Here is a 14752-nt window from a genome sequence, read left to right as displayed (position 1 = left end):
CATCTGACTAACTCTGATGTCAGTGGCTCACTCTCTATCTCTATACTAGTCTATCTGTATATGCATATATTTACAAGCACATGTGTATATATTAGTATATAAACTTAACCTATATAAGACATATCTCTAAATATATAGAAACATAAACATGTATACACACACATGCACACTTTTACTAGAGCTATAAACATCTCTAATAACATCTAAAATCTAAAGCAAATTCATGAGGGTGATTTGTTCTCCAATAGCCTTCAACAGTTCTTGAGAGAGAAAAAACACACTCGAATTATTAATAAAACTTGAAAACGTGCTCAAAATTAGTGCAAATTAAATGCAAATGAAAACAACGCTGTGTTCCTACTTAATGCAACCATCAAATTGGCAAAAATGGTGAAAGATGTCAACTTAAAAAGTTGGGAAGAATTGTGGGGAAACAGTCTTGCTGGAGTAGTTGTTACCTGATTTGATTATTTATAAAACAATATGGAGCTATACATTAGAGGTTACAAAATATTCATAAACTTGCACCTAGTAACTACACTTTTAAGTTTATTTGCTAAAAGATTTAGTAACCATCTGTACAAAAATATATGTATTTGGACAACAAAAAGAAACAAATTAAGTGACTATGGAAGCTACATGGTGCCATAGTGCATAGAGCACTGGGCTTGGAGTCAAGAAGGCTCATCTTGAGTTCAAATCTGGCCTCAAAACACCTAATAGCTGTGTGAGCCTGGGCAAGTTGCTTAGCCCTGTTTCCCTCAGTGTCCTCACCTGTGACATAATCTGGAGGAGGAAATGGCAAACCATTCCAGTGTCTCTGCTAAGAAAACCCCAAACAGGGTCACAAAGAGTAGGACGTGCCTGAAAACGACTGAACAAGTGGCTATTTTGGGAAATGGCTAAATGATAATATATGAATATAATGGAATATTGTTGTGTCATAAGAAATAACTAACATGAAAAATACCAATAAATATGGGCAGATTAGATACACAAGTCATTTGGATGACAACCTCTTGGTATGATTAAAAGGAATCCTTCAAGACTCTATGTAGTCCAGACCATCTCCCCCATCAGCCTGCATCTGTGCCATTTTTTCTCATATTTTGGTTTTAGGTAGTAAAGGTAGACATAGTATCTTTGGAAGGATATCACAGAATTAGGCATTTTGGGGGGAGAAATAGAAGAAGTTGTGCAGGATTGGAAATAGCCAAATATGTTCTTGATTTTCAAAACTGGGAAGAGGGTAGATTCCTCAAACCTATCCTGATGATTTTAACTTCTTTTTTTTTTTGCATCAAGATCCTAGAACAAATTGTTATAGGTCTGATTTCTGAACATTTAGGAAAGAAATGGGTGATCACTTAGAGGTGGTATTGGTCAATCAAGCACTGATCATGCCGTATTAAACTCATTTTCTTTGGCAGGGTTACACAACTAAGACATCGGGGGGAGGCATACACACAGTGCACCTGGATTTCAGGAGGACATTTGACAAAATCTCTCATTGATTTCAATTCAATTTAATAAACATTTATTAATCAGCTACTATGTGTTAGGCACTATGCTAAGTTTTGGGTATACAAATAAGAAAAAAAGATAGTCCCTATCCCCAAAGTGTTTACAATCTAATGGAGGAAGACAGAACACCAAAGGAAGCTGAAAAGTGGGGAGAGGCACCATTGGTACCCAGGCAGGCAGACATGCTGTTCTCTAGAAAAAAAGCCAACCCCAATTGCTGATGACAAAATGGAATTAATAGGAAGGTTGTTTTTGTTGTTGTTGTTGTTGTGAGGTTGTGAGCCCTGTATAAAATAAAAGACTTTTGGAGGAGTTTAGTGCTCTTTCTTCCACATCTTTAATCAGAGGTGAGAGGCAACTGAGAATAAGGTGAGAAATTATAGAGTATCTAAAACTGAATCTTCATGGTGATGAGATTCCAGTTGATCAGCTTATCCCGGGGAAGGCAGGAGACAATACTGTTCTCCGGGGTCAAGTCAAGAAGAGGTCCTGAATTAAAATGGAGTTTCATTTTATCCTAATAGACAAAACAGATGAATTGACTCTGGGATAGTACATCTGAGTTGCAATTAGCAATTTTAGTGCCTAAAGAAATTTTTTGTCAGGAGAAGTAGAAACTCTGGAGTCCTGGGAGGCTGTTGCTAAAGAGGAAGCCATGGAAGGAATAACACAATTCTGGAAGTATGGCTCACATATGAAAAGACAAAATAATTTACACTTATGTAGCATTTCCATATAACTCCTGTTTATATAGAAAGTGTATCCTTTGGGGCAGCTCAGTGGCACAGTTGATAGAGCACTGGCCCTGGAATCAGGAGGACCTGCTTACAAATCCAATCTCATACAAGACACTTGACACTTACTAGTAGTGTGACCCTGGGCAAGTCACTTAACCCCAATTGCCTCACAAAAAAGTGTATCCTTTAAAGCAATCCTGTGAGGTAGATAGTAGAAGTGCCTTGCCTAGCATCACACAGTGGATGTTGGAAATAGAATTTGAAAATAGTTCTCCTGACTCTAAGTCTAGTACTTTTTCCAAAATAGCATACTGCCTTGAGGATCTCTATGTATTAGAGGAATGGTCCAAATATAGTAAGATTCTGTGATCATCAAAATTTTAAAGTAACTAGGATGAAAGTGTAGGTGGCATACTTATCAAATGTGCAATTTGCGTGGAAAAGATCCAGTGATTTTAATGAATTGAAAGCTCAAGATGAGTTCACAATATCACATGGTAGCTACAAAAGCAAATGAAACTCTACCTGGTATTAAGACGGGCAGTATACAAAATAGAAAGGTGAGGCACTGCTGTACTTTGCCCATGAAAGATCACATCTGTAATAATGTTTTCAGGTCTGAGTATCATATTTCATAAAAGAACATTGACAAGAGAGTCTGGAGAAACTCCAGGAAATAGCAACCAGGCAGTGAAGGACCATGAGATCATACCATATGAGGACTGATCAAAAGGACTAGAGATGTGTAGCCTGGAGAAGAAAAGATTTAGGGGGAAAAGGACAATTTTTTTTTCAGTATCTGAAGGCTAAGCAGGATGAAGAGGGGTTAGACATTTTCTGCTTAGCTACAGAGGGAAAATTCAAAGTAGTGGAGGGAATCTACAGAAAATTATATTACCATTAATAAAAGTGACAATAACTAGCATTTATATAGTACTTTAAGGTTGGTGAAGCACTTTACAAATATTATCTCAATTTATCCTCACTACAACATTGGGAGGTAAATGCTATTATTTTTCTCATTTTGCAGATGAGGAAATTGAGACAGAGTTTAAGTGACACTCCCAGGGTCACACAGCCAGTAATTTTATTTTTGGCCATGGACTCACTTTGACAGTCTACTGGAGTCTAAGGAAAAAAAAAATTCTTAAACACTTAAAACAAAAGGAATAGGGAACAAAGGCAGTGACTTGCCTGAGCTCTTCCAAATTCCTCTCCAAAAATGTTAAAATAACAGCTCAAAACAAGTTCTTGAGCAGCACAACCGAAAAAAAAAAGATGGAGTGAAGCATTTTCTAGCCCAAGACAACTTAGGAGGTTGGCAGGAAAAGTCTGCCTCACTGGGATGAGAGTGGAGCACAGCATAGCACAGTCCAACACAGGCCACCTCTGGCAAGCCAGTGGCAGGACTTAGAGGTAACTGAAGTGGGAGCAGCTCTAGGAGCTCTCAGCTCAGAGACAGTAGGGAGTTGGACAACTGGTCAGAAGGAGATTGGGGGGACACATTGCTGGCATTAGAAGCAGGACTTCTTTGCATTGTCTATATGTGGTTCCATGTCAAATTCCAGGGCAAGCAGGAGCAGTAGCAGGAACAGGAACCCTGGTCACAGTTCCAGGACAGAAAAGCTTGCTTGCAGTTAGTCGTAAACCAGAGCACAGGTCAGGAGAGCAATGACCACACTTCTTTTTAGATCATACTACCTTGGAAGTGCTGTAAACTTACAGGTCTCTAGAATTAGCTCTGAAAACAAAAAACAATGAGTACAAAAAAACATGAATCTTGGAACAGTGTCCCCTCCACCTTGGGTGTAGAGAACAACTTTAACATAAAGTTAAAAATCAAGAAATAGGCTGGAAATTGAGAAAACAACAACAAAAAGAATCTGAGCATAGAAAGTTGCTATGGTGATGGGGAAAATCAAAATACACAAACTCAAAAGAAGACAACAAAGTCAAAACAGTCACATCCAAAGCCTAAAAGAAAAAAAAAGTGAATTGGTCTCAGGCCAAAACAATTTTTGGAAGAGGTCAAAAAGGATTTTAAAAATCAATAAGAGAGGTGGAGGAAAATTATGAAAAATGAGAATGATGAAAGAAAATCTTGAAAAAAATTAACAACTTGATAAAGGAGGCACAAAAATACTGAAGAACATAGCATCTTAAAAAACAGAATAGGCCAAATGGTAAAAGAGGCACAAAAATCCACTGAAGAGAACTCCTTAAAAAGTAGAATTAGCCAAATGGAAAAGGAGGTACCAAAGCTCACTGAAGAAAATAATTCCTTAAAAATTAGAATTGGGCAAGTGGAAGCTAATGGCTTCATGGGGCTTCAAGAAACAAACAACTGACCTGGAAAACAGATCAAAGAGAAATTATTTAAGAATTATTGGACTACCTGAGATGCATGATCGAAGAAAGTGCCTCAAATATGATATTTCAAAAAATTATCATGTAAAACTGCCCTGATATCCTAGAACATGACGGTAAAATAGAAATTGGAAGAGTCCACCTATCATCTCCTGAAAGAAATACCAAAATGAAAACTCTCAGGAATATTATAGCCAAATTCCAGAGCACCCAGTTCAAGGAGAAAATATTGCAAGTAGCCATAAAGAAGTAATTAAAATATTTTTATTTTACTTTATTTATTATATCTTGAGCTGTGGTCAAGATAATACAAGATTTAGCAGTTTCCACATTAAAGGATGAGAGGGCTTATAATATAATTATCCTGGAATGCAAAGGATCTAGGATTACAACTAAGTATCACTTAACCCAGCAAAATTGAACATAATCCTTCACAGGGAAAAATGGAAATTCAATGAAGTAGACAACTTTCAAACATTCTTAATGAAAAGACCAGAGCAGAATACAAAATTTTACTTTCAAATACAAAACTCAATAGAAATACAAAAAGGTAAACAGAAAAGAGAAATCATAATGGATTCAATAAAGTTAAACTGTTTACATTCCTACATGGGAAGATGATACTTATAACTCCTAAGAACTTTCTAAGTATTAGGGCCATTAGAAGGAGTATACATATGCAGAAGGCATGGTTATGAGTTGAATATTATAGGATGATAAAAAAACACTAAGATATGATAAAGAGAAATGCACTGGGAGAAGGGTTAAGGGACAGGTAGAATGGAATAAATTATCTGACCGTAAAAAGGCAGGAAAGAGCTTTTATATTGGAGGGGAAAATTGCAGGAAAAAAATCTTTGAACCTTATTCTCACCAGAAGTAGCTCAAAGAGCTACACATTCAGGTGGATATAGAAATCTACTTTACCTTACAACGTATTAATAACATACCTTATAACATATAAATAACATACACATTCAGGTGGATATAGAAACCTACCTTACCCTATAGAGAAGTAGGAGGGGAAGGGGACAAGAAAAGGCAGGGGGTAAAGTGGTTCTGATAGAAGGGAGGGTAGATTGAAGGAAGCAGTGGCCAGAAGCAAAACACTTTTGAGGAGGGACAGGGAGAAAAGAGCGGAATGATAGAAACAGGTGAAATAGGATGGAGGCAAATACTCAGTTATTAGCTATAACTGTGAAAAAAATTTTATAGCAAGTTTGTCTGATTAAAGCTTTGTTTCTCAAATATATAGAGAACTGAGTCAAATTTATAAGAATACAAGTCATTCCTTAATTTATATATGGCCAAGGATATTAACAAGCAGTTTTCAGGAGAAGAAATCAAAGCTGTCTCTAGTCATGTGGAAAAAAAATGTTCTAAATCACCACTGATTACAGTGAGATACCCTCTTACACCTATCAGATCAACTATTATGACAGAAAGGGAAAATGACAAATACTGGAAGGGATATTGGACAATTGAAGCACTAAAGCACTATTAATGAAATTGTAAATTGATTCAAACATTCTGGAGATCACTTTGAAACTATGCACAAAGGACTATAAAATTGCGCCTACCATTTGATCCAGCAATACCACTATTACATCTCTATACCAGAGAGAGCAAAAAAGAGAGGGAAAAAAGGAAAAGGATCTATATATATACAAAAATATTTGTAGTAACTCTTTTGGAATTGGAATTGGAAATTGAGGGGATGTCCATCATTTGGGGCATGACTAAACAAGTTATGGTATGTGATTATGATGGAATACTATTACACTATAGGAAATGATTAGCAGGATGCTTTCAGAAAGACCTTGAAAGACTTACATGAACTGATACAAAGGGAAGTAAGCAGAACCAGGAGAATATCACATATGGTACCAGCAATATTGTACAATGGTCAACTGTGAATGATTTAGCTATTCTTGGCAACAAAATGATCCAAAACAATTATGGAGAAATGAGGATGAAAAACGCTATCCACCTTTAGAGAAAGAACTAATAGAGTTGAAATACATATTAAAGCATACTTTTTCCTTAAAAAACAAAAAAAACCCCTTTATTTCGAGGGCAGTTAGGTGGCACAGTGAGCACCTGTGGAGTCAAGAGGACCTGATTTCAAATCCAACTTCAGATACTTGACACTTATTGGTTGGGCAAGTCACTTAACCCTGATTGTCTACCCCCCAAAATAATGAAAAAACCCTTTATTTTCTTGTTGATTTTTTGTCTGTTTTCTTTTACAATATGAATAATATGGAAATATACATGTGCATGACTACACATGTATAACCTATTTCAAATTGCTTGCCTTCTTAATGAGAGGGCAGGAGAAGGAGGGAAGGAAATAATTTGGTACTCAAAATGTAAAAAAAAGAATGTTGAAATTGTTTTACATATAATTGGGAAAAATAAAATGATCACAGAATAAACCAATGATATCGAAATGAAGGTGTAATTTTTTCCCATCGAATTTCATGAGCCCCCATTTTAGGTCAGAGATTGCTAACTGAATACATCCAGAAGAAAGCTAGCAGGATGGTGAAAGGATTAATAATATGCCGTATGAATATTGGTTGAAGAAACTGAGATATCACACAGAAGAAGAGGCTTTAGAGGGTACGTGATTGTTTTGTTAAAATGTGTGAAGGGCTATTGCATGGATTCCTAGAGAGTAGATCTAGAAGTTATGAAGGGGCTTATTTTGATTTTAGAAAATAAAAGATTTCCTGACTATTAGAGCTCTCTAAAAGTCAAATGAGCTATTTCAAGTGGTCAAGAATTTCCCATCCCTGGGAGTCCTCCAATAGAGGCTGGATAACTTGTTGGAGCTGTTGCAGTGGGGGATTTTTGTTCAAGTGCGGCTCATGGGATGAGTGGATGACAGATGAAGACTGGAAAGGACTCTTAGAAGTTGTCAGTCAGTCAACTGGCATTTATTAAGTGTTTACTATGTGCCAGGCACTGTTCTAAGTGCTGGGAATAAAAATAGAAGCAAAAAAAAAAAGATAGTTCCTGTCCTCAAGGAGCTTATATTCTAATGTGGAAAATAATAAACAAAGAGAAGGAAATAGAGGAGGGTAGAGGAGATATGATGTAGAATTCCAGAAGAGTGCACCCTGGTGCATTTCTGTACCTTTCAATCAAAGCTGGAGGTTGGGGAGAGGAATAGACGGTGCTTTCTAAGTGTGAGTTTCTGAAATGCAATGATATTCCAAAATGAAGAGTTTTATAGAGAACGATAGAGAAGTCTAGAAGAGTGCAGCTTGGCTAAGAGAGATGGTTGGCGTGGGCTCATCCTTAAATGAAGATTCTGTAGACACTCTCCATGCTCCAGTCAGTCCATACTCTTCATTTTACAAATGATGAAACTGAGGTTCACAGATGTTAATTGACTTGTCCAGAGTCACACAACTACCAAGTATCTGAGGTGGGATTTGAAGTCATATCTTTGTGTCTCCAAGTGCATTGTTGTCCATGATGTCATGCTGCCTCATGATATGACCTTGAAGAACCCTTCTGACTTTGAGATTCCAGAGTCTCATTGATGAAGACCAAATTCTTGAGTTCCTTTAGGCTGTGGAACAAGAAATTCAAGCCAAAGTGTAAATCACCTCTGCATTACATTGCAAATTTTAGTGATTTTGAGCAGAAACAAAATGTTCAGGAGAAAAACTGGATGATGGAGGGGAGAGAAAACTGGGAATGATAGTATAGATTTTTTTTTCTACTGGTAAATATAGGCTATTCCAAAAGTCTTAGTGAGGTTTTTTTAATCCATTAAAGTTTAAAACTTCACTAAGACTTTTGGTACCCTTTGCAGTTGGCAGTTCCTGGGACAATGCACTGAGGCAGTGATGCCAGGAGAACTGAGTTCTAGTCTTAGTTATAGCTATATTTAGTGATTAAAGTCATTTGACTTCTCAGTGCCTCAGTTCCCTCATTTGTAAAATTAGGTGGTTAAGCTGGTATTGTTCTATTTGCAAGAGTTATTCATCAAGTTTAAATATTTCACAGAAACATGATGGGTAAGTAGGAACTGAGCCCCTTCAGTTAGAATTACTTGCACTTTTAGGAACTTAATAAATGCTGAGTGAATGGGTACACCTGACTTAATATCACCCCAAAAAATCATTCTTACCTCTGAAGAATAATCCATTCTGACTTCCATTCTTATCCTACACTTTGTTGTGGATCAGTCATTTTTCAGTCATGTCCAATTCTGTGACCTCTTTTGGAATTTTCTTGGCAAAGATACTGGAATGGTTTGCTTTTCCTTCTCCAGCTCTTTTACAGGTGAAGAAACTGAGGCAAACAGGGTTAAGTGACCTACCCATGATCACATACCTGGTAAGTGTCTGAGGCCAGATTTGAACTCAGGAAGATGAATCTACCTGACTCTGGGCCCAGTGCTCTGTCCATTGTGTCCCCTAACTGCCCCCTACCCTTACCATTTCATTATTCTCTGTCTCCTCTCTGTTTTATTTAATCCTTGTTCTATTAATTTGCTCTGTAATCCCTTATGTCTCCATGTGTTTTACCATTAGACATCCTATGGATTAGGTAACCAGATGATTGCACTCCTCATCTTCCTTTAGTCTAAGGGTATGCTAGAATCAGCTCTCATTGCCTTACAAAAAACAATTGTTAAAATTTTCAATGTGAACATTTACACTTCAGCAAATGGAAGGCTCTCCAAATCAAAGCTTGATTTATTGTTTGGTTGATTGTCTAGACTCAAGAAAGTGATGAACAAAATACTAATTATGCAGATTAAACTTATAAATATGTCATTCACGCATTCTTTTTTTTTTTGTCCAGATAGTCTGCTCTCAAACATTTACTAGCACACCTAGTATTTAGCACAGTGCCCAGCATATAGTAGGCACTTACTAAATGTTTTTTAAATGACTGACTGACACCCCTGCTTTGGTCTAAGCCCTTTGCTCCACTCCACTCCTTGGCCAACTCAATTAGTATCTAACTAAATTATTGCCTCAGAGAGAACTAAAGTCCCAGGATACCACAGCCAGCTGTGCAGTCAGCCGGTCTGCTGAAGAGTTCCAACCTCTGATACTCAACTTCCCTGATGGAGAAAAAAATGGAAATAATGTGGGGGAGGAGAACCTAAGAGTACGTGTTTGCAGAGGAGGCATAAATAAGACAAGATTAACTCAGGGAGAATCATAGATTATTTGGCTTTTATGTCTCCTATTACTCATTGTGTATAGTGAAGGTTGGGGGTAGAAAAAAAATCTGGATTCTTTTTAAATTATCCTTTGCTGTTCAAACAAACCAGTCAAGAAACAATCTGGACACAATTCTTCTCAATTCCAAATCCCATTAATTTGAGGGCTACATATTTTAACTCTATAGAAAGTAAGAGACATACAGAGCTGAATGTGCTTTTTGTAGAAAGTTGAAGTGGCTTAAGGGGACCAGTACTCATTGCTAGCATTCATCTGACCTTTGATCAAACTTTCCTCTTTGTTATCACATAAAAGGAAGAGGACTGGACTCAAAGTCAGTAGATCTGGAGTTCAATCCCACTACTAAAATATTACTTGTCAAATCACTTCACTTTCCTGTGCCTCAGTTTCTTCATTTTTAAAATAGGGAAAATGTTGCCTATGCTACCTTACTAACAAGGTTGTTCTGATAAAAGTGCTCTGCAAATAGCATGTGCAACATAAATATTATTTTCCTTGATCTTTTTTATGGCATTCAAATGGATTTGGCCCTGGGATTAGATGCCATCCTGTTATTATTTTTTGATATTTAATGGACTGTGGATTATTGCCCAGGTGGATAAAATAATTTTTTTTTATAACTAAAGTATTGGGATATGAGGTCATCTTTTGTAGGCTCACTAGAAACATCTTTAGGTCAACTCTCATAGCAGCCAAGGCCACAGGAATGATCCTTATCTCATCCTGTTCCTACACAGTTTTTAACTTCTTCTGCAAGAACTGTATATATATGAAAGTTAATCATGAGTATTTGACATGGCAATAGAATGGGGGGGTAGTTACTAGACCTGTTGTTTCATTTCTATCAGAAATCCCTGGGTAAAAAGACTCCTCGTACCAATAGTTTGGCATAATTCAGTCATTGTTGCAATTTACCATCTTTGAGAGTTGCCTAGAGCCTTGAGAAGCCAAAGAACTTTCCCAGGGTCGCACAATCAGTATGAGTTCTAGGCACTGTATCATGTTGCCTCATAAATACATACACACACACACACATACACACATTATATATATGTATATATGTATATATACACATATACACATATATGTATATATGTATATATACACACATATACATATATGTATATATAAATACATATGTATATATGCATGTGTGTTATCTTTAATCTTTAAGGATCATTATTATTTTTGGAGATTGTGGTCAGCAGTATCTGTGATAACACTCCAATTTCAGTACAGTTGAAATTTTTAAATTCTCAAAAACATTTTCAGGTATATATTTGTAGTATGGATATTTGTCATTTTCTAATATATGGATAGTAAGTTTCAGGTGTAGAATTTTTCCACTAGGTCATATCTGGGCTAGGTATCAAGTAGGAGCTACATTTTTTTCTTGATCTATTGAGATGTGTTTAAAACAAAGAAACAAAAATTTCTTTGCCTAATTTCCGTTGATCAAGAAGTCCAGGCTGCTTAAGGATAATGCAATCTCTGGTGGTAAATGCACCATAATGGATCTCTTTGTTTTTGTAGGTAAAATCCCTTAGTCATTTGTTTGATATTTCTTTTTTGATGTATTATTGGTTGCATTAATGTGGGTGTTACTGGACGAGCAGTGGCTTTCAGTGCCTGGGACCCATACAGCACCTGCACCAGCTTCAGTTCTTAGCTACCAAAGTACTGTCTTACCCCCCTTTCCTTTTGCGCCCACATTTAGCATAATGCAAACCTGGAACTTAAGCTAAAAAGAGAAAGAGGAGAAGGAGTTATGGTTGCCTTCTTAACCAGAAACTCTTTGCAACTTCATGTATCTGGCTGCAGTAACAAAAGTAACAAAAGATAAATTTATGAGTATAGTTGGGAGCTCCTGCCATGACTTCCTGTGTCTATCTAGATTCCAATATTGCTTTTTCTTTTGCTGATCCCTAGGTTCCATTAAATCATACCTTTCTATTACTTTCTCTCCTCTCTCCATGTCTTTCCACCTCCCACCCACCATTCCAGGAAGGCGCTCCTGCTTCACTGTTGCCTCTGAGAATTCCTGGCCCTTCTGCTGCTACTCCCCTAAGAACCTTTCCCATTCACTATAGCGCTAGGGCATTCCTGTAAAAATGGTCATTTTTAATACTTTTACACACAAATGAACGTTTTGTCTCCTTTTGTTAGACTGCAAGCTCTTTGACGGTTTAATTTTTCATTTTGATATTTCATCTTTGTCTTTGTATCACTAGCTCATTGCACAGTGTCCGGCACATAATGGGCACTTAATAAATGCTTATCGATTGATTCCTCTCCTTGCCATCCCCATTGAGTCAACAGCTCAATTCTTCTTCATATATATATGCACTCACATATGCATGCACACTCACATATGCATGCACACACGCACATATGTGCACAGATGTGTTTGCATGCATATGTATGTATGTGTATACACCCATGTACCTAGTGCCCCAAAAGTCTTAGTGCCATTTTAAACTACTAAAATTTATAACTGAACTAAGATTTTTTTGGGCACTCTGTACATATGTATATATATACATATACATATACATATACATGCAGATATATGTATACGTATATGTGTTTTATAGATACAGGTATGTCTATATCTGTATCTTTGCTCAACAGCTAACGAATCACACAAAATATACTTACATATGCACACATATACACATATGCACATGCATTTGTAAATATACATTATATTAATATTATATGATATGGTATTGTATCATATCATATAATATATATGCAAAATTTTATGTATACACATACCAACATACATACACATGTACATGCACATATATACAACTATATGTATATACACACATGTACACACATGCATGAACATTTAAGTATAAACTATACACATACAAATACATGTATGCACATGGATACACATGTACATGTGCACACATGTGTATATATACACATAATTTATATATACACACATTTTACGTATATAATTTCACCTTTATTCTAATCAATCTGCTCTAACAGGGATCTAAGTGGGAGCTCTCATTTTGATAAGTCGTTGTTTCATGTCCTTCAAGATATATTCAGTTGTGGGGTTTTTTTTTGAGGGGCAGGAATGTGATTGTTTCATATTGTTCATTTCTCACCACATCCAGTGCCTTTTGAATATCTCCTTGAAAAAAATTACCCATGAATAATAGGTGTGAATCTTTGGAGTAATCTAGAAACCTTTCTTTTTTTAAATTTCTTAATCTGGAATTTCATTTTCCAAAATATTTTTCACTGCCCTTTCCTGCACTTATCTTTATATTTGAGTCCCTGGATATTAAGGCATATTTTACCTTAGTTTAGAGGAGATTTTCATGTTCTTCGTAAAATGCCACTGCTTCTCCATTCCTTCTAGTCAATGTCAGCATCTGAATAGCAATTCTCTTCTTGGGGTTCTGTTTATTTACTCTCATCATGAGCTCTATAAAACTTGGCCAGCTCCTTTATGTGTCTCTCGGAGGAGAACCTGGGAGCTATTGTTCTAGGAAATTGCAAGTTCTTTCTGTCTTTTGATTTCATTTATAGTGAAAATGTCAGTGTTGATATGGTTCAGTTTCTCCAACAGCATAGTGATTTGTTAGCTGTTGGACAAAGATCCCACATTAAGTGAAACAATGGGTAAATGAATGTTTACAGACAGTCTAAAAACTGTGATATTGAGCATCCATTATCCCCTTTCCCACCATCCTACCATTGTCAGTGTATGAGCAAAAGGGGTGCACGGAGATATGAGGGCCTTTTGGCATTTTTTTAATCCACTTCATGTGTCAATCTGGCCAAAGAATATAGGTCCTAGCTTCCAGCTAGCTGGTGCCTGGCATCTTTGGATTTCTCTAGGCTGGCTCTTGGACAGTGGATAACATCCCTCAGCAGCATACTACTTAAAGCTTTTCTATTTTGTTAGAAGCTGACATGGCCTTTGTGAAACTGGCTACATGACATACCAAGATGGATGTATCTACAAAGTAGGAATAACAACAGATAGCATATGAATAATAGCTGGCATTCATAGAGTACATTCGGATTTGCAAAGCAGTTCACAGATATTTTATTTAATCTTCATAACAACTCTAGAAGGTAAGTGCTATTATTATCCCCATTTTACAAATGAGGAAACTGAGGCAGGCAGTGATTAAACGACTTGCTCAGAATCACACAGCTAGTAAAAGTCTGATGCTGGATTTGAACCCATGTCCTTTTGATTCTAGATTCAATGCTCTATCCACTGTACCACTGTATCCATTGTATTATCAGGCTAGATGCCTAATGATAATAATAATAATAATAATAATAATAATAATAATGCCTTCCTATTTCACAGTTTTATAGGGAGGTTCAAATGTGGTAATGTATATGAAACCACTTTATTACTTTAAAGCAGTATACAAATATAAGATATAGTGGTGGGTCATGGGTGAAGAAAGGATATGAACATACTAACTTTTGTTTTTGTGTGGATAATATGTATATTATACTATTAAATCTTTTGGTTGCATTTGCCTTAGTTGCATGTGCACAAATATGGTTCTTTTCACTTCTCTGTCCTTAATCTTACCACCTAAATGTGTGCCTCATGCCAGTTAGACCCTCCTCTCCTCCTTCCCTCTCTTTTTCTCTCCCTTTCTCCCTCCCTCTCTTTCTTCCTTCCCTCCTTCCTTTCTTTTCTTCCTTCCTTCCTTCCTTCCTTCCTTCCTTCCTTCCTTCCTTCCTTTCTTCCTTCCTCCCTCTCTTCCTTTCTTCCTTCTTTCCTTCCTTCCTTCCTTCTTCCTTTCCTTTACCACTTTTGAAAAGGGAAAGAGGACATTTATTCAAGTCTTCTTTGGGGCATCCTTGGTGATTATAATTACATGGCATTTGGTTTCTTTTTTCCTTTTCAGTCAG

This window comes from Vombatus ursinus, unplaced genomic scaffold, assembly GCF_900497805.2.
Source record: "Vombatus ursinus unplaced genomic scaffold, bare-nosed wombat genome assembly UNPS02014789.1, whole genome shotgun sequence".
Classification (NCBI taxonomy): domain Eukaryota; kingdom Metazoa; phylum Chordata; class Mammalia; order Diprotodontia; family Vombatidae; genus Vombatus; species Vombatus ursinus.
Note: the sequence above shows the minus strand (reverse complement) of the source record.